Below are 21,537 nucleotides of genomic sequence, written 5' to 3' on the forward strand. Positions count from 1 at the left end.
GCTATTTTTTGACTCACAAAATCATCTAATTACTGAACATTCTATCAATGGTACTATTTGTTACATTTCAATTTTGAACAACTGTTTTATTGGCATAATTCAATTTAATGCTCAAGTTCATTTGTTTATAAGAGAATCTGACATACTAATTGATAGTCAACTTTCAAATAGCCAGTCTAATAGACAATAAAAATCATTGTCTATGCCTACAGGAACTGTCTAAAAATAACAACAGAAATGCACTGAATACTTTTCCTGAGCAAGAAACTGTACTGCATGACAGGGACCAGAATGTCATTGAATCCTTACCACAAACAGTAATGTAAGTATTATCATTATCTTTATTACATAAATGAGGAAACCAAGATTTAGCTATCTTGCCTTGTACACAGTTTTATAAGCTTACTTGTGTTTAAATATGGAAATCAAAGTACAGAAGACTGACAAAGAATGTGATGATAGTTTTACCTTTCCTAGCAAAAACTATAACATTTTCTCATTCCTAAATTATACTGTAATCTTTGAAAGCATCATAGTAAAAATCAAAACCCTTAGGAAGTTATTAAAAATTTAGCACTCTCTGCTCATGTGGGAGTATAGATTCCCACTTTCTGAAGAGATTATTATAGATGTGCCTAGAATAAAATGCAAATATCACACAGAGTGGGTTGGATATCTCAGTTGGGTTTCCCTAAAACTTATTGCCTTAAAAGCCTAAATATAAGAGTAAGTGTATATTCAAGTAAATGTAGCATTCTGAAGGATCATCTTAATGCAAGTTATCAAAATTATGAAATGAAATAATTAACTGTACATGGAGAGTCAACCTGGGTGAGAAGAATATGAGGTGCTGGAAAAGATGAGTATAAAAGAATGGAAGAGGGCTAACAAAGGAGAAGACAGTGTTTTGAGTACAGAATTTATCCAAAAAAAAAAAATGTGAATTCTTTCATTCTGTAGGAAACAAATTATTTCCACTTAAATTTACATTTTAAATGCAGGAATAGATCATTTTTAACGTCTTTCGATTCAAAACCTACCTTCCTGAAAGACCCGTATTGATCTAAGAAATTCTAGGCTCTAAATTTCATGGAGAGGCCTAGATCATAGTAAACTTGATATAATTTAAGACATATTTCTTTTAAATTCTATCTAATTCAGGAAATAATTTCAAAGAAAATAACTAATGATACAAACAAGTGTCTCAAGAACTGCCAAAACAATGATTTGTGTTTATATAACTATCTTTTGTATTAAAATGTTTTCATTCTAATGATTTTACTTCCAATAGCTACTATTCAGAAAAGGTTACAAAGGAATCATGTAAATATTCAGTGATAACCACACTGAAATATAAGCTCTTCTGACATCTGGAAATATGCATCTTGGCTCTGTGTATCCTATTTTAGTGCAGTGCCTGGACAGAAGTGCCTTGAGACCCAGACAGGAAGGAACCTGGCCCTGAGCCTGGAGTTTCCTAGAATTAACGAAGTGCCCATTCTTCTCACCTCTTGAGTTCCACTGCTTTCTCTCCAAGGATGAGCACCTGGTACTCTGGGTCAAGGAATCTTGCTCACTCAACCCGCTTCCTCTAGCTGTTGTGTAGGGCTTCCTGAACTTGAGATTTCTTTGGCAAAAATGGCACAACATCCAAGAGTGACCCTTACCTGGGTCTTTCTTACAGAGAGAACTATGCAACTATGTGGGCATCCCTATGTTCCATTGGTGTTCAAGATCACCCTCAAAGAAAACCCAGGTGCAGCAGAAAAAGCAAGGTGTCCTGCAGAGTACTAGTGTGGATTTACTGGGTGTTAAAAATTCTAAATTTGAACCAGACTTTATAGGAATATATGATTTCCAGGTATATGGTATATTCATTTCATAGAGATCTTAAAACAATCACTTAAAAATTAATATCTCCTGTTTTAATCAATCTAGACTATAAAAACACTGTTGAAATTACAGAGGTGTAGTACAATGAATATCTTTTACTGATGCTCTTATTGTGTACTTGATTTCATATGCATGACACAGATTCAACATAGGTCACCAAGGGCACCCAATCTGTATCATTTGCAGGAACTAGGGAAAGAGTATAAATGGAGATTTACATACCATATGGGGTCAAAGGTTAAGAGCAAGGAATGACAGTGAGATATTGGTCAAAAATGAAAAGCTTTTGTTACTCAAAATGAGTAAGTTCAAAAGATCTTGACTATTGTTAATCAGTTAACAATACTGAATTATATATGTGAAAATTGCTAAGAGTGTAGATCTTGTGTCCCCAGTACAAACAACAAAACTAATTATATAATGTAAAGAATATATTAATTTACTTGATTGTGGTGATTACTTCAAGTTGTATGCAAATATTTACCCTTGTGTCAAATAAATATGGGCAAGAGGAAAAAATTAAATAGGAGACAAAAATATATAAATTAAAACAATAAAGAGTTGAATACATTCTCCTACCACAGTAAATAAATCTTTATAAGAATAAAATAGTGAAGAGTGATACAATTATGATTTGTAAATTAGAAATAATATCAATCTTAAAAAGGAAAAAGCATGGATACAGATATGGTTTTCAAAAGTTGGAGAGTATCTATAATTAAGTTTATTTATCATTACTACAACTGGAGGATATGCTAATGAACCTGTGATGTGTATGGAATATAATTAAGATATAAATATTTGCATATTTAATTTATAAAGTGCTTGCACTTTAACAAATCACACACATTGAGAGTATATTCAAAATTTTGATGTGACAAATTTTAGATAGACAATATTTTTTATACTGTACCAGTATTATTTGCCTTAACTGTTACATATTGTATGTTATTTAGCCATTTTTTCAGATCCTATAACTAATTGCCTGAGTCCTTTTTATGCAAGAATTAGTATTTCACTTTGCATATTAACTCAATAGCAATTAATGTATAAATTACTATTATTATTATAACATTATTATTTTAGCAAGCAAGCACCAGGTTTATTGCAAAAGCAACAGAAATACTAAGATAGTCTTATCCAAAGAGAAGAGGCCCCAGAGCTGGGAATCCAAATATACAAATTAGTAATGTGAACTTTTTAATATTGAAAAATGTACTTTGTCCTTCAAAAACAACAAAGGCAAATATCATGGGAATTCCTGAGGAACTCAGAATCATGAATAAGATGAAATAAGGAAATAAGCAGAAAACCTGATATATAGTAATACTGAAAAGTGGTAACTTCATAACATAATTTTAGAGGAAGCTACACTTTGATACGTTCATCTTCAACTTAACACTACAGCAACACAATCTACAAACCCACATGGTATATTCATAAGGTCCAGGCTTGTTTTTAGGTCATGGAGCCAAATAAATATGAAGCAGCATTTCACTGGTGCTTGAGCACTATTGTCTGCATTAGTAGAAAATTTAAGATTATGGGTAGTGTTCTGCCAGTGTAAGTACAGAATCCTGAATGATGGAGAAACCCAGGAATCATTTATTAAACCTATGAATAATGAATCAACTGAATTAATAAATATCTCTTTCATTTCTAATAAAAAAGCACTCTAATACTTTCTTCCCTGTTTTAGAGATATACTATGTTTCCAATTATTTGGAAGGTTTTCCAGTCATCTTTCTTACTGACCTCTACTTCAATTTCATTGTGATTAAAACATATTTCCTATGACTTGAATCCTTTTTAATTCATTGATACTTATTTCATAACCCAGGACATATTCTACCTTGATTGATCTTCCATGTGTTCTTGAAAAGAATGTAGATTCTCTTAAATTTACTTGGACCTAGAAAGGTCAAGTTAGTGAACAATTTTCTTTCAGTGTTCTTTATTGTGACTCATGTTCTTTCCAATTGTTTTCTCAATTTAGAGAGGAAGGTATTAAAATTTGCAATAGAAATTATAGACTTCTCTACTCCTCCCTGAAATTTCATTAGTTTTTGAGTCATATACTTGAAGTTCTGTTATTAGTTTATGGATAATAATGATTATGCACTTTTAATCTTTTTGTTACCCTGGAAAAGATATCTTTGCCCTTAGTAATACTGTTCCATAGTATATTTTGTATTTTGCTCCAAATTTATTTTATTAGTATTTGAACTGTCTATCCTTTCCCACTATTTTAACCTGTTCTGCCTTTATTTAAAGAGAGTTTCTTTATGGCAACATATATTTGAGTATTTTTTTATCCACTCTCACAAAATCTGACCTCCAATTTATAAAATGTTACTATTGATACATTTTAGTTTATTTCTAAGGTATATGTTTTATATTTGTCCCATTTGTTTTTCAGTCCCACTTTTGTATTTTGTCTTAAGACTACTTTTATCACTCCATTATATCTTCTGTTAGTTACTTTACTATCATTGACTATTTTGTATTGTCTATACTTATGTTATTATTGATTTAATTACTATTTATATACATTTTACTTATCACTTTCATATTACACTACTTCACATAAAGTATAAGGAAATTGCAATAGTATATTCCATGTCTCTGTGTTCAATCTTTATGCTCTTACTTTTAGCCACCATACCATTTTATATGCTGTAAGCAATTACATATTGCTATTAAGTATATGTTTTCAAGAGCTTTAAGTAAGAAAATGTTATATATTTACCAATGTAACTACTATATTTCCTCTTTTCTTTGTGCGCATCCTTATATCTACTGGGTATTTCCATTTTTCTTCTACCTAAAGTAAAGAATCAAATATTTATTTTAGTGTTCTTCAGGCAATTTAAAAAGCAAAGTCTTAGGGACTGGAAGCTATGTAGAGTTCTATTCTTTCATCTGCCCAAAAATGAAAAGTGATTAATTTTAATCTTAATAGCTGAACAATTGTCAATGGTTGATTACCTGTTTTTAAAAAAGTTTGTTGCCATCATCAGACATATGACTTGTATAGAGATTATGGAAAATGCTACATGAACGATTATCTCTCTATACATACATATGGATATATAATATCAATCTGTTTAAATTTGTTAACACTAGTTATTTTTAGGATCAGAATCACTAGGCATAAACCAGAATCAGGATCTCTAGATATTACCATATTTTATGATTAAAGCTCATTATTGCTATATTATTTCCTGATGGTTTTTTTAACCAATTTTTACTACCGTCAGCTGAGACCAATAATTGCACATTAATTTCATCAGTCTTGAGATAATCTTTGCAGATGCAAAATAGCACTTGACATTGATTTAGCCAGCATTTCTTCGATTCCTAAAAAACCGTTGAAATGTGCCCATGTAATTATTTATTGACTCTATTTTCTTTCTTTTACTTGATTACTCATCTCCTTTTTACTTTCATTTATATTGAGCTTTCATTTGTTTTCCATAATGCTTGTTTCACATTCATTTCCAATTTAATCTTCTTTTCCTGTTCGATTTTTTTATTTTAAAGAAGTTGTCAATACATATTCACAGCCACATTCTTTTACCTTTGTGGGAAAATGATAAAACTGTCATTTTTTCACTGATCTGATAACTGTTCTTTTCCATTTTTCTCATTAGAAATAGTATATATAATTATAAATTATACAAATTCTTTAGATGTCTATTTATATTTTGATATCTATTTTTTCATCACTATTCAATTATCCCAACAGTATATATTGAATATATATTTTTTTCCTGTTTGTCTAGAAAAGTTTTTTTCACAATCTAACCATTTGACTATCTACCTAGCTTTTGTTCCAATCCTCTACACAGATGGAGGTTTGTTAATGTTGGCATATAAATACTACTATCATTTTGCTTTTTTTTTTTAATTTCAAGAAAGTCTGCCATCACATTCATTAGCTAATGAATATACAAAACAGAAGCATTTTTATAGGGTAAGAAATAATTCAAACATTGAAACCTACCCATACCCACATGAAACTCTGACTTTTTTGTGGTTTGTAATACAAAAAGGGAAAAATTAAGGGGTGTTACAGTGGTACTGGGGAATGAAATTAATCAAATTATGTCATGTGCATCTATGAATATGTAACAGTGAATCACACCATTATACTAAATTATAATGCCCTAATATAAAAAGGGAGAGAGTAAACCCAGCCATTAGTGTGGTGTGTTTGTCTCCCCAGACACCAATCAATCAAAGAAACTCAGAAATTTTTTAGTTAAAATAACACTCATTTACTTCCTGAAATCAGAATGCCCTGTATATTAATAGTTTAATAAAAATTTATATTTCCATTTGTTTCTAATTTTCAGCAGTTTGATCCTAGGTTTTACACTTTTACATTTCAAGTTGTCAATTTTTTCACGCCTCCAGGTTTAATATTCAGTTTTATCCAGTGGCTTTTCTAAAGTTGACAAGTATGTAAACTGGAAAAAAAAATTGAAAAGAATCTATCCATACGATCTCATTATAATTGTCTTAATGGGTTGGTTAATACTGATTTTCATTAATTTCTTTTGATGGCTCCTGCCAGATTCTCAATAACTTTGAAATAAATTATTAACACATCCAGATCAAGAATATAATCCAAGATTAATCACTTTTTCAACAAAAAAAAATGGCAAAATTTTGTCAATAGCTTTCTATATAGACAAATTATTTTCTAAAAGGCTATACTACTGCATTTCAATTAAGCATCAAACTACAGTTACAACTTTGAAGAGATCAAAATAGCTTGATATTTTGTAAGAAAACACCTCCTGGACATTATCAAGATTTATCCAGTTATGTCAAGATAGTCAAATTATTCTCTATAGATCAAAAATAAACCTTTATTAGAAAAAATCAGAAATTCAAGCTACATAAATTAGATATTAATATATTTCATAATATTAAATAAGATATAATAATAAAAACCAAAGTACTAAAGCAATTGTGACTAAATGTAAAAATATGTTGAAGCTCAGTGACATATATCTATATATATGAACATAAAGATATATCAGTTATATAATAGTTTCCCAAAACTTTATATAAGAAATATTATAAATATGTAACAGCAATAACAATTTTGTGAAAGGAAAATTATTAATGGAAATCCTGAAAAATGTTCTTGTTATAAAGATCCTATCTTTTTAAAGATGTATCATGATAAGATTGAAGATTTGGGTTTTAAAAATTTAACTTTAATAAAACTCTTCTGTAATGATAGATGGGATATTAATCTAGTCTTAGGATAATAAAAATATAAATTAAAAAATAACCAGTTAATAGTAGCAATATAATTGACAAATTTGATCCTATTCCATAAGAAAAGTTATGCTTTTACTGTGGCAGAAAAAGAGAAATGGAGCTTCTTCCATTTGAGCTCTGGGTCACAGACATAAAAGTACATTCCAACCCAACATGCACATGGGGTGTGCTCAACTTTCAATGTGTTCCATAGACAGGAAAAGTGGCCATTCATCGGGTCCCAGAAATGTTCCTTTAAACTATCCTTTACACCAAAAGTTGGGTTCCTAACTTGTCCCTTGATTACATTTCATATTTTAGTCATTGATTCAGAGGGTTTTTAGGATTAAATTCTATAACTGTGGTTAGACGGAAAATCATGTTTGTTATGAAAGTTAATAACAATTCTTGTGCAAAAGCAGCTATGGTAGAAGAAAGTGATTTTTCAACATTTTAAGGTAGACTATTGTGATACACCTCTATGGTGTAAAGATTGCATGGTTTTGTAATGAAAAACAAAAATAATACATTTGTCTGTAGAACTGAAAGATATTCATTTTTCCCCGGAAATGAGAGTATGAGGTTGGAAGAAAACAAGTCATTTTATTCTCATTTTACAGATAATAATCCTATAACTTAGGTTTAAGAATGACTGAGAAAGTAATTCAGCAGTAGAGTACTTGCCTAGCAGGGATGAGACACTAAGTAAATAAATAATAAAATAAATCTGAGAGGTTAAAACATTTAGTTTTAGGTTTAAAAATTCATAAAAGAAGAAATAAACTTCTGTATTATGAAAATTTTGGTTCATTGATAGGGATGAAAATGATAAAATATAGAAAATACAGAGACCAAATGATGTTGCTTAGCTCTTAAGAGTGAGGTGGGCCAAAATTCAATAAGTAGCAAGTTTTAGGTGATATCCAGAGAAGTCTGACCCATAGAGACCTATCAAGATAGTTAAAATGGTAAGAGAATATAGTGTCATTAGGGGCAAGATTTATGGACAGCTAATAGGGTTCTGCTTATTCTAGAAAAAAGAAGTCAGAACAGAAAGTAAGGACAGTGAGGTGGCAATCCCAACACAAATACCACTTTTCTCTAAGGGACCTCAAGCAGGTCCCGTAGTCAGAGAAGGGGATAATCTGTGGTAACAACTCTGCAGCACTTCAGCAAGTACTGTCCATAATGACTCCCATTCCTTCCTTTTCTTCAATACCTGAGCAGATATATAGGATAAGGAATCCACAGGCCTTTCCCAAAAGAAATTGTTACCATTTACTTGGTTCAATATATTCTGAGTAAAGGGGAATATAGAGATGTTTTGAGTGGATGTTCATACAATACACCTTAACTCAAATATCTCAGAAAGGCTATCCTTTCTCCGAAGCACTCTGAACAATCATCCTAGGACAACTACATTATGGTTAGCTCCCTCTGCCCACACCTGCCCAAACTCTTTCAATTGTTGCTGCAGGTACTCACCAATTAACTTGCATACAAATCTATATTTCAGTATCTGTTTTCTAAGAAATCCAACCTAAGGTAGATATTAAACTTAGGCATTAGAATAAATTCATCAGTACAAATATCTATCATTCGTATTTATCACATTGTCAAGGCTAAATGATTAATTGATCTAGTACTATTGAGAAAGTGAAAATGTAGTCATTCATAAATTTCTAAGAAAGTTTTATACTAAATTTTTGGGGATGCATTTAGAAAATGTATCTATCCTAAGTGTGTATACATTGATTCTAGATATTCTTCACTTAGGAATATGTACAGAAAATTATAAATAGTGCAGATGTAAGTATAAATTTTTCAACTCAGTATCATTTATAATAACAGACTAGAATTCTACAGGAATAAAAAGTCATTTTTTCCATATGGTTATATTATGCAGTAAGTATTACTCAGCTACATGATGTGTGTTTATATATATTGAAATGGTTATTTAAATGATCTACATTTTGAGTGATTGGTTATATATATTTAGAGGTATTATGCATCCAAACTTAACAAAGGAAACAATCAAATTTTCTGCATTTTACAACACCATTTAAACTACAATTTTATGGAGAATTTGCTGGTTTTTGTCCATCTTACACTTTCCTGATTTTCATAAAAACTATGAATAGTTACTTCATTAAAAAAGAAAACAAATTTGGGATCAGTATTTTGCCTATTAGTTATTGATCTGTGTGCTCAGTTAGTTTAAAAATTCATCATCGGTTTTTCTTACGTGATATAACATCTTGGCCTTCATGGGTCATATGAGAAAACTAAGGCAAGTAAAAGAGAGTTATCCTGAGAGAAAACAATAAATTAAAATATAGATTTTTGTAAAAATTATAGATAGCACAGCGATAACTAAAAAAATTCATTTATCTATTTCACAATTTTCTTATATTCTCCTTTCCTTTTCCTCTTTTTCAATTCATTTTGACCTTTTGTCTATCCTTATCATAACAAAGCTTTTATATTGATAAAATGAGGCAAAATACAGTGCAAAAAAAGTGCAGTGGTTATCACATAGTAAAGTGGCACCACATATTATTTGTATGGATTATCAGCGGTCACTTGCATTGTTTAACCTGGTTGGTAGAAAATAGGGTGGACTTTCTATCTGTAATGTTTCCATGCACTGTCCAATAATTCCCTCCCAAATAGAAGTGCAATACAGGGCTTGGTGTTCTCAGAATAATGTGCTCTTAAATCTTCCTGGCACTAACAGCATAAGTACTGACTATAAAAGTCCCAGTCACTGCCCACAGCAGTCCAGCAAGAAAATTGCTTATTGCAAAGATCCTTTGTGCATGTTGTTCGCCATGACAGACAGGAACAAGAAAGAAACAGAGTTTCAAGTACATCAAATTATGGCATATATTGATAGAATAGAATACACAGGCATAGTTGGGTGACGAAGGAAAAAAATGCCTCAGCAGTTTTAGGAGGAAATCTCTCAGGCAGGCAAGCAATGGAGGCGCAGGAGCCCCCAGAGGTTGCAAGGCATGAGAAGAGATGGATAGCCTAAAGAGAAAAGCAAAGTGACACACAGAATCAAAGAATATTTTATCCACAGAAAGAAAATCAATGAAAATGATGAACTGCTACTCAAAGGAAATCAACTGATTCTTCCAGTTTCACCAAGAAGGGGGGTGCTACGGATAACCCATCTAGATGCACAGAATGTGTGAAATGAGGGAGGAAACCTAGATGTGATCATTTAACATCATCTCTTATTCTAGTCCAGCATTTAAAACAAAGTATCATTTAAATGTTACCATTTAAAATTAATTACTGTATTAGAGAACTATGGATTGCATATTTTTCTAGTTCTTCAGGTTCTGTTTTATACATTTTATAAATAAAATATTCCAAAAATATTAAGGACACAATAATGAATGTGCAAAATTTGAATAATAAAACAAACTACCCAGGTAGCTACCAATTAACTTAGAAAGGAGAGCTTTATCATATCTGTAAAGCCGTTTGAGAGCCCCTTCCTGTTCCCTCTTTATTCCACCAGGAATAGGTGGCTACTCCCTTGATTTAATCATGTAATTGATTTCCTTTATACCTCTGCCAGTTTTGAATACACAGACAACATGTCATTCAGTTTATTCCCTTTTCACTCTCTGACATTTTTATAAATGAATTAAGCTGAAAGAATTTTGAACTTGTGATTTTCATTCAAGTTAATGGTTTTAGAATGTATACATGTTTATTGTTTAAAGTCTACCATGTAATATTTCATATTTAAGCCATTCCATTGTTGAATGGTGTTTGATTATAAATCAAATTTTTAAAATGAGAAAACTAAAATTCTGTAAGTTAATTGTCCAAGTATATATCAGTGCCAGGATTTTAATCACTCCTTGCCTGGCCTTAAATCATATGCATACATTCCCTATATTAATGCAAAAGGGTTTGGCAACATAAGGTATTGAGATATTCATTTTTCTTTTGTCCTTCTTACATGGAATTTGCCTTATCATAAAGTTTCTTTATATTCATATTCTTTTTCTTATGATGAAGACATTGGACTATCTGTATGCACCAGTTATACCGAGGAATTTGTTCAAGATGTAAATCTCCAATCCTTACCTCAGAATTACTGAATCAGAAACTGGTGGTGAAGCCCAGAAATCTATGCTTTATCAAGCTATTTCTGATACTCACTAAAGCTTATGAACTACTGATTTAAGGCAAGATTCGCTGTATAATACATCAAAGAGAAGTTGACTGTAGACAACCTGTCTTCCTGATTTTGAGTTCCAGAAGTCTGGGTTGCATTAAAATAGAATATGAATTCTCAATACCAGAAAACACATGAAGTTCTGAGGTTCTAATTATGGGTACCCATGAGTTTGCTCCAGAGAGAAGTCGAGAATCCCTTGGTGGTACATGCTGATTGTAATAGTTAACTCTACCTTTTCTTCCCAGACTCCACAATAATTACCAAATGAGTAAGAGAATTAGAAGAACTAGTAGACTTTGCAGTCCCACAGTCTTGGCCAATAGTAACTGTTACATTGAAGTCTTCATATGTAAAGCTCATGATGTTGTTGGCAGGGAATTGGGAGAAGTCCCTGAAGTCTGAAATTCATCAATTTTGAGTGTGATCATGGAATTCTATTGGAATCAAGAAAAGGAATGCTGTGTGGGGAAAAAAGCTTGTACCTACTGTGAAATTAGTTGCACAAAGTACCCTGAAAGAAATAAAAGTTCAACACATTGTGATGAAAGCATTTGAAAATGTCCTCTGTATCTCTCAAATACTCTTTTGGAGTAAGAAGGATTCCAACACCCAACACCTCCTCCTTTCTTTGCTAATAAAATAAAACAATCTCAACAACTTAGCAAATATTTCTACTTGTGCTATAAACATAGTCAATAATACAGACAATACTGCCTGAAACAGCAAAGGTTTAATCTTGTAGTTGAATAGATAATAATTAATTTTAGAAGGCACAAAATCTAAAAAGAATCTTTCAAATTTGTAAAACTACATAGATTAATTGATGCTTTTGGAAGTCCCAAATACTCAGGATTACGTGGAGAAAATAGTTTGAACTTAAATTATCTTTTTGATATGTGTAAGGTAGGTTTTGGGCAAATATTGTATAAAGCAAATTCCTGGGGTAAAGAGTGACTCTGGGGTTGCCAAATAAAACTTTGGTAAAAATCAACTTGCTGTTCATTCAATCTAATTCTCCAATAATTATAATAACAGTAATAATTATAATAGCTAACAATTTTTGAACATTCTCTAAGTGTCAGGGATTGTTTTTAGTGTCATATATTAACTAACTTGCTTAATCTTTAAAACTAAACTGTAGCCTGTGAGAAAGCAAAACATGTTCTTATGAAACCAACAAATTCTGGGTTTAAAAATGTAAATTAGTAATATTTGGGCTGGGGATATAGCTCAGTTGGTAGAGTGCTTGCCTTGCAAGTACAAGGCCCTGGGTTCAATCCCCAGCACCGCCAAAAAAAAAAAAAAAGTAAATTATTAATATTTAAGAATAATTATTTTCCATGTTTCAGATTCAATTATTTACTTTTCTCCTCAACTTATAAGCCAAATGTATTGAAAAATAGGAATTAAGAATTTGAATTAGATATGAAAATAAATCTACATACATATTTAAAACTTGAGAAATTAGAATTAAATTATTTGTGTATAGCTTAAAACATCAGATAAAAATATTCACATTTTCAGTCAAGATTAGTTAAGACAGACCTGGCAAATAGTGTGAGGTTCAGTGCCCCACAAACTCCACCTATCAAATACAACCTTGGCTGTGACCCAGATCCTTACCCACTGGTCCTGTTTACAAACACACTATGTGTTCTAAAACCAAAGGTTAAAGAGAACAGTGTGTTATTTGCCATCTCTGATTAATCACTTTTTCTGTACTTAGTGGATAATATTAGATATAATTAAATTGTTTATTCAGTGAATAAATGTGATTTAGAAGAATTTTAATCTCTTAAAATAGAAACTGAAAACATCAATAATGTTTAAGTACGTTACCACTTGTAATTTAAAGAATTAAGAGTATTCGATGTTTCTGGGTAAGGAAGTGCTTGTGTTCTCCAATTAACCTTGTCTGTAATGGTAATTTTAAACTTATAAAAATAGTAAATTTTATTGGGGACTTATGTATATCATTTAAGGTTCTATTACAGGACCTGTTATCAATAGGGTATATATAAAATTTGTTACTTTGTACAACGAGATAAAATTTTTAAGTGTAAATGTATTTCTAAAAGTTAGTGAGAGCTGTATTTGTTTAAAGGTCAATATTGTGAAACATAAAAACATTTTTGCCACTTTGTCACATGAAAGGAAAGTTAAAAGTTCAAAAAAAAAACTGAATTGTATACATAGTTAATGTGATTATAAATATTGTTAATGAAACAATGAATGGGAATAAACCTATTTTACTGTTTGGTACAATAAATGAAAAATAACAAAATAAACAGGAATCTGGGGGTAAAGGGGATAGTGATGAATTGCTATTTAATGGATATAGCATCCCAGTTTTGCAAAATGAAATGAGTTTTGGAAGTTGCTTGCACAACAATATAAAGACACCTGACAAAACTGAAATACATAATCATTAAAATTGTAAAATATGTTATCTGTATTTTACCACACTTTAAAAAGGAGAGATTTTTAAAGTCTACTTTTCTATGTTTAGCTCTTAGGAACTACCTTTCTTAACAGTTTTATAAAAGGAAACTTCAAGGAGAATAGAAATGGGACAACCAAATACATATTGTTCACTAACTATTCACAATTACCTATGGTAGACATTAAAAAACTCTCATTTTAGATATAAAATCAATTTAAAAAGTACTTTATCCATTCATCAATTGAAGGGCATCTAGGTTGGTTCCACAATCTGGCTTTTGTGAATTGAGCAGCTATGAACATTGATGTGGCTGCATCTCTGTAGTATGCTGATTTTAAGTCCTTTGGGTATAGGCCAAGGAGTGGGATAGCTGGGTCAAATGGTGGTTCCATTCCAAGTTGTCTAAAGAATCTCCACACTGCTTTCCAGAGTGACTGCACCAATTTGCAACTCCACCAGCATTGTATGAGTGTACCTTTTTCCCCACATCCTCTCCAACTATTGTGGCGTATATTCTTGATAATCGCCATTCTAATTGGGGTGAGATGGAATCCTAGGGTAGTTTTGATTTGTATTTCTCTTATTACTAGAGAAGTTGAACATTTTTTCATGTATCTGTTGATTGCTTGTAGATCTTCTTCTGTGAAGTGTCTGTTCATTTCCTTAGCCCATTTGTTGATTGGGTTATTTGTATTCTTGGTGTAGAGTTTTTTGAGTTCTTTATATATTCTGGAAATTAGTGCTCTATCTGAAGTATGAGTTACTCAGCCATAAAGAATAATAAAATTATGACATTTGAAGGCAAATGGATGAAATTTGAGAATATCATGCTAAGCGAGATAAGCCAATCTCAAAAAACCAAAGGACAAATGATCTCGCTGATAAGCAGATGATGACACATAATGGGTGGGAGGGTGGCAAGAATGGAGGAAGGAGGGACTGTATAGAGGGAAAAGAGGGGTGGAGGGATGGGGGGAAGGAAAAAATAACAGAATGAATCAAACACTATTACCCTCTGTAAATGTATGTTTACACAAATGGTATGCCTCTACTTCATGTACAGAGAAACAATATGTATCCCATTTGTTTACAATAAAAATAAATTAAAAAAACAGAAGAAGAAGAAAAAGCTGGACACTGACTGTTCTGAACTACTTAGAATAGCTATCTCATCAATCAAAAACCTAATCTCAACCACTATCTTTCTGGTAATAACCATAACTTTATAAAAGAAAGATTAAAAGGAGATCCTCAATTAAATTACTTTGCTGGAGAAAAGACACATTCAGGTATAAGGGAGCTGAGTATATAATCTTCACATTTCCTCAAAAGTATACAATTTTAATTTTCTATGAAATGAAAGAGCTGATAAATGTTCTTGAATGCTGAAAAAAAAAAAAAAGAGCCCTTTGCTATTTTCTTAGTACAAATGAAACGGGTCATTCCTTCATAGCCATTACTTTTTTTTATTATTATTATTCATAGCCATTACTTTTTAACATGAACAGTCAACAAACAGCTATCAAGCTAGAAGCACAGTGAAGGTATTGTGCATTTACCCTTGAGCCAAACACAGCTTCTGCCTCCAGGAAGCTCTCATTCAAAGGCATTAGCCTCTGTGAACTATTCCCGTGAGAAGCAATTCCTCAAGAAAATGATTTAACTCTACCCAGACTCAAGGGCTAATTTTTGGAAATGAGGCAATATTTGAAACAAATTCATTTGGTAAAATCCAACACAGTTTGTATTGGAAGTTGGTATTAAATTTTACAATGAGGGTGAGAATTGATAGGTTTGCAATCTGAGTATAGAAGTGGTTTCTCTCTTTTGAAGATGACAGACTTTCTACTTGTCTGGATAGAGATATACTTAATGTTGACTGATATTATTTTGGAAAATAGATTATTTAATACATAATATATAATATTTTCATTTATGAAATAAAAAATAAGTTAGGGTAAATTTTTAAAAAGTACTAAATTTGTCTGATATAATGAAATAAATGTTAGAATTGATATGCAAACATGAGTGGAGGGATTCATGCTCTTTTTCTTATGATGGAGTGTTTTCCTAAATTTCACATGGAATACAATTCTATCAGACCAACAAAGGTTTCTCTTGAGTATGTACTGAAGACAAAAATAATGAGTATCATCAAGTTGAAAATTCAGTGGATTTCAAATAGCATTGATTTGACTGATACTAATTATAAATCTCTTAAATTTAAAATCTATCAAGAACTTAGGCATATAAGGAGTTTCTCTTTATTCTCAAGGATACTAATTAAATTCAATGAATCCTGTAAAAAATACTATCCACACCAGGAGGTAGGAGATACATCATCACAAACACAAATCTTCCCTTTTATTTTTTCCAATAACTGGAATGATAGGTTCCAATGCAAAAAATGAATCTTCTGAGGGAAGACTCCTTTCCTGTCAATAAAAGTACATAAAATACTGTGAATGGTAGCATAAACAACTGTGATAATATTTGCAAGGAAATAAAGTGGGAGCAAAATATCAGGGGGAACATTTATGTGTAAGTTAGTTACACCTAAAAACCATTATACATCAGCCATTATTTCATCTTTCTATCCATCTACTCATCTGTCTATCCTAATACCAAGTTCTCTGAAACAGGAATGATTGCAGTAATTGCTGTCTTTTTAAAGGGAAGCAAAAGGTAATTTTTGGTTGAGATCAAATTGTTTTGGAGAAGTAGTTTTCATCCTACTTCAGAATGGTGCTAAAGAGTAGATGTGTGGATGATGAAGTGAAGAATTAATTTACACAGAGATATCAGAACAGTTTCCTAAAGCAGGGACTTCCACTTGTGCTATTATTCAAGTGAAGTTTAAGAACCCTAGTGCTCAACTGAGTGAGAACATTTCTATGATGTAGACCACTAGTCACTAGTAACCAATAAGAACGCTTGTTTGCGAATTGTTTCCTTATAACAAAAGGTTATTAGAGCACATCAAAATTATTTGAATAATGCAAATCTTACTTTAAGAGCAAAGGTAGATTCACAACTGTTGAGCTAAGAGTTGGATGTAGGCATGGTACAACTGTGAGAAAGAGTAACACAGGTGAACCTTGAGAATAAATGTTTTCCTCAAATTTCTGTAGATTAAAGTTCTCATGAATAATGACTAAATTTTAAAGACCCTATATTTTCTACCATTTGAGTAGAAAAAAGGACTTTTGATAACAACGAAGTATTACTCTGCTAGGAAGTTTCTGGGTAATGAATACAGTTGCTCTGGCTGTAGGGTCATAACCTATTTATATTTGTAATACAATGCATGCATATTTTCAAAGTAATCATTAAAACAAATACCATTGATGATAAAATTGAAGCTATTGTAACAGCAGTTAATGTTAAAGTCAAGACACACAGGGGAAAAAATTCACCAAGAATTTTAAATACAATTATTTTAAATACAATTGAGTTTAAATTCACAAAATGACTTTGAAGTTTAACCTGTCCCTCACATCTCCAGTCTGAAATGTGTTCTGTAGAAGGAACAATCATATAATTAGGAATGAGGTAAAAGGAGAGAGAGTTAGTTTAGGATGTTCAAGAAAACTGTAAATCTCTATGTGTAATTTTTTGCTGAAGTATAAGGTATCTCAGTATTAATAAATGAGCAATTGTAAAATGCAATTATTTATGTCTGTTAAAGATCCAGCAAGAAACATGACACACTCAAAAAACATGATGTAGGAGAGTGTGTTGAAAGAAATATTTTTTAAAATGTGGCCAGGTGTGGTGAGCACACCTATAATCCCAGCAGCTCAGGAGGTTAAGGAAGGAGGATCACAAGTTCAAAGCCAGGCTCAGGAATTTAGCAAGGCTCTATGCGACTCAGCAATATCCGGTCTCTAAACAAAATATAAAAAGGGCTGGGATGTGGCTCAGTGGTTAAGTGTCCTTCATTTTACTGTCTGGTACCAAAAACAAACAAACAAAAAATGTGAATGAAGGGGAAATAAACAAAGTACTCTGGAGTGACTGGGATCTGGGGATATCAGGAATCCACTGCTATCCTGCACCTAAAGATGCCAAGAAGTAGCAGGTATCAGGATATATCAGAACCTGAAGTTATGGAAGCAGGAACACCCAGAAGAAGTTGTAAATAAATCCTGGTAGATATAAGAGCAACAACAGTCAGTGGAAGCCTGTGGCATGGCAAAGAGGAGGCTGGAGGGGTGATACTTGAGTTCTCCCACCTCCCTCTCTCCCAACTTTGGTTGGTGCTTCCCACTGCCCAGCTGAAAGTCAGATGGCAATAGCTCCTTGTTTAACAGTCCATGGAGCTCAGCTCCTGAGGCACAGAGTAGGTGGAGAAAGGCTGACTGTGCATCTTGAGGGACAAAAAGAGAATGACCAGCACAAATTTGTACAGTGCAGTTGGCACTTCAAAAAACTTTCATATAAATCCATTGAATTCAAACATCCTTGAAAGAAAAAGAGAAAGAAATGCGGAAGATCAATATTTTAATTTTTTTTTTTTTTGCCCATTAAATGTGTAATAGAACCAGTAATTAAATTGTCTTCTAATTCTACATATAACTATTTTTCAGACTATTTGAAGAAATCTGGATGTAAGAAAATCTAAATAAGTAAGTTAGAAAGATGCTCCAGAATTCTTTTTTATCTTCCACAGTGGATAAGTGTAGGACTGGAGTAGGTAATAGAGATAAGAAGTTCAGATCAAACTTGATGATTGTGTATCTATTCTTTCAATGGCCTGGCAGAATTAGAGATTCTATGACATTCTGAGTCAATCTTTTCTGAGACCTGTTAGTGTACTGCATATATTGGAGTATAGTAAGTAATATAGTAAGAAATCTAACACAAAATCTTCCTATAGGGAAATAATTGCAGCTGTATTGGAATGTAGAACCCCCATTGGGTTATGTTAATGAGAAGTAACTGAAATACATATATATGAGGTCTCAAAATTAGAAGATTTCTGTTCATGTACAGTGAAATTCTGGCTAGCCCCAAGACAACCAGGTGTTCTTACAAAGTTCATAAAGCTTTTTAATTCAAAAGAAGTCACAATGACCAAAGAAAGAAGGCAAAATTATCCAACTTAGTGTGGATTACAATAAAAGGTTCTATTAAATTAGGCTAGTTTGTATGTGGTTTTAGAACAGAATTAAGAGGAAGAAATAGTAAGTTCAGAAAGATAACAGAATTCAAATAAAACAAGTCTTTCAAACAAGTTCTGATTTCTTTTGATAGAGCACCCTGTTTGTGATGTATGTTTTGAGTAGTGCATTTGAAGCTAAGAGTGTGAGAAATTTGAGGCACCTTGACAAAGTTAGAGAGCTTGAATGATAAGCCAAGGCTAGTTCATAAATAATAGGAAACAAGAATTACCCCCCTCCTCATTTATTCTAGAACTGAATTCTAATAGTAAATCTCTTTGGGGACAGTTCTGCAAGCTTTTTGCAGTCTTAGAAACATTGAGAAGCACATACATTGCATTAACTGAGGTAGAGAATTGCAGTTTTTTAACCGTACAAGGTGCATGCCATAAAGATGCTGTATCATTCATATGATTCGTAATAAATCTTTTGTATTTTTTCCTCACAATAATTTATCTGAAATGGAAGCCAACATCTTCCAGGTTACTAAGCCCAGCTATTGAATTAATTCATGAGTTGGACTGGAAAAATTGGCCATTCTTCACTATCAGGATCATGAATATTTTAATGTCTGAATAAAGATAAGAATAAAGTTAAAGGAACTCAACTTTGTGGAGGAGCTACCAAGAGAAACACAGAATTAAATGCTGCAGTTCAATTCATTTCGACATAATTGACATGATACCTAAAAATGAACCAATTGTTGCAGGTGAAAACAAATACTAATATGAACACTGTTCCAGTTAATTCACAGAAAAACATGGGAATTATCATCCTTTCATGATATGGGCCATCCTAAGGAGAAATCAAGTTCTTTTAGTTCTGTAGGAAGATCCATGTAACTTCATTACTAGTTGAAGTTTGACTTTGTACCCATAAGCTAATTAAAATATGAATTCAATAACAAAAAATACATTTGGAGCAATTCCCCACAATTAAGTTAGATTTCCGGGGTAGACAGAACCAGAATTGGATCTGTGAAAGAATATGTAAATAACTCCTAGATAAGCAGTGACGTTTTGACGGTTCTGGGCTTCTGCCAAACAAAACAATCTGACAAGTCAAAAAGGAAATTGGAGAGTAGTTGACATACATTTTCTCTGTTCTCCAACAACTTTGTCAGTTTACTTTTCCTGATATTGGAAAACATAAGGGAAAAGAAATATTCATAGAAAATTTGTAAGCAAAATGTATACAAATGCATGTAATATTTCACCACCAAACCCAAAGGTCAATGACTCAGTTTCTCTAACTTAGTGGTTCTCAACACTGGCTATGTATTAGAACCACCTGTGAGAATTTGAATCAGAAATTCTATGGATGGGAACTAGCAATCAGCATTTTTTTTTTTAAGTTTCCATTTCATTCCAGTGTAGTTGGTATTGGGGACTGCTATTCAAGGCAAAGATGAAGAATTGCGCATGTGAGTTCATTTCCTACCATAATCAGTTCTCCAAATTCAGGATTTCCAAATTCACAAATGGAAAATAATAAGAAAAAAAATTATGAATGTACTAAACATGTACAGATTTCTTCTTACCATTGTTCCTTAATAATACTATATAACAATTATTCAAAAACTGTTTATAATTATAATTATGTTAACTCTACTTATCTAGAGTTATTTAAAATATCAGGGACAATATGCACAGACTATAGACAAATATTGCACTATAGACAAATATTGCACCATTTTATATGAGAGATTTGAAGACTTGAGCATGCCCAGATTTTGGTGTCCACTGGGATCTTGGAACCAATTTCGGGCACATACTGACACACAACTGTACCTTCATGACCTGAAAATCCTTGCAGGTAACCGTATTTCTCCTACTTCCTTTCATCAGCAAAGTGAATAATAGTTATTGTATCTATCTATAGGAAAGACATTGGCATTGATTCCTTAATTTAAAATGAACATTTAATGAAAATGTTACCATTTCAACATATCTTATATTTGTATTATTGTGTGGCCTTAAGCCTACCGATTCTTGTAGTTTGTTTACTCATTTGTAAGATAGGGGTGTTCTATCTACTTTATGAGGTTATCATGAAATAAAATACATTACCTAACAAAATGCTTGCATATGATAGATATTCATGATATAATACTGTCAATGTATATTCATAAATGATAGTATTGAATGTTATTTTAGTAACAATTATAACAAGAGGCTTAATTATTCATACTTTTCATTTAAAATTAATACAGTACATATTTATTAAGCACTAACAATAGATGGGTACTCTTCTGTACACTTAGCAGCAACAAAGCTAATTAAATCCCTGTTCTTCAGTAAATTTGATTTTTAGGGAAATGCTAATATCATATTACATAATCTAGTGATAAAGGACTAGGAAGTAAAGAAAAGAGCAGGGAGGTAAGGTGGAAGCATTATTTATAGATTGTTTTTAGTGTCCATAAAGTTTTATTAAGACTTAGTCATGCTCATTTGTTTACATGTTTTCTGTGACTGTTTTTGCATTATAATAGATGGAATTGAAGAGTTATGATGGAATCCATAAGGACTAAAAAGCCTAAAGCATTTATTATATAG

The sequence above is a fragment of the Sciurus carolinensis genome, chromosome 14 (genome assembly GCF_902686445.1).
Source record: "Sciurus carolinensis chromosome 14, mSciCar1.2, whole genome shotgun sequence".
Taxonomy (NCBI): Eukaryota; Metazoa; Chordata; class Mammalia; order Rodentia; family Sciuridae; genus Sciurus; species Sciurus carolinensis.